The sequence below is a fragment of the Sapajus apella genome, unplaced genomic scaffold (assembly GCF_009761245.1).
Source record: "Sapajus apella isolate SASKATOON/1434 unplaced genomic scaffold, GSC_monkey_1.0 scaffold16237, whole genome shotgun sequence".
In the NCBI taxonomy this organism is placed as follows: Eukaryota; Metazoa; Chordata; class Mammalia; order Primates; family Cebidae; genus Sapajus; species Sapajus apella.
In genome coordinates this window covers 162-1,131 of record NW_022453158.1, presented here as the reverse complement: position 1 = coordinate 1,131, position 970 = coordinate 162, and the positions used below count along the sequence as shown (strand labels likewise).

Here is a 970-nt window from a genome sequence, read left to right as displayed (position 1 = left end):
CAGGCAAAAGAGCCCCATGGCCTCAGAGAGGGCAAAGCCCAGAATGGTGTAGGAGAAGAGCTATTGCTTCAGAGAAGGGTTCCTGGCATAACCAATGATAAGGCTCCCAAACACAGTCCCAATCCCAGCCCCAGAGCCGGCCAACCCAACTGTGGCAGCCCCAGCCCCAGTGAACTTGGCGACTGTGTCGATGTCCCTTGAAATGGCGCTGGTTTGGAAGCTGCGGCTAGAGACAAATGAGGTAAGGGGACGTGAGACTGCCAAGCTGCTGGGGCTGTCATCTGTCAGTGTCTCCAGTCGTTTCAGCAAAACTGCAGATAGTGGACGGCTCAGCAGCTGTGAGGTGCTCTTGACCAAGGAAGAAGTGGAGACAAACTTGGAGCAGGCAAACATTTTCAGGGGGTGAGGGGCTGTGGCAGGAAAGCTGCTCCCAGTGCAGAGAAGACAGAGGACTTTTTTATTTTTTTTCAAGTTTGACAATATTCTTTCATTTCAAATTCCATTGCCAGAGTCAGGCCCACCAAGGTAAACTGAGGGAGATGTGCACGGTTGGGGGTCGGTGGGGGAGGTGAGATGCTGAGGCTAATGATTTTTTTTTTCTTTTTTGAGATGAAGTCATGCTCTGTTTCCCAGGCTGGAGTGCAGTGGTGCCCTCTCGGCTCACTGCAACCTCTGCCTCCCGCGTTCAAACAATCCTCCTGCCTCAGCCTCCCGAGTAGCTGCAACTACAGAGTTAATTGAAATGGAGTTGTGTATTAAAATAAATATAATATTATAATTTTAAATTGTCTTTATTTAATAAAACATCAACACTTCCATTATACAAAATTCCTATTGTTATCTATAATTAAGAAATAAAAAAAAAAAGAGGCTACAGGAGAAGAGGAGGTTACTTCTTCTAAATAAACATCAAGAGAGTGTCTGGTCAAGAGATTCATGGAAGGGTCCACAATTCCTTGGAGTCATTCCT

General features: G+C 46.6%; 1 pseudogene across 1 annotated transcript; it reads right to left on the bottom strand.

The window, feature by feature from the left end:
* Positions 1-6: 6 nt before the first annotated feature.
* LOC116548586 lies at positions 7-458 on the bottom strand (annotated as a pseudogene). The gene has a single exon (XR_004267472.1). The product of XR_004267472.1 is annotated as an ATP synthase F(0) complex subunit C2, mitochondrial pseudogene (transcript).
* Between the last annotated feature and the right edge of the window lie 512 nt (positions 459-970).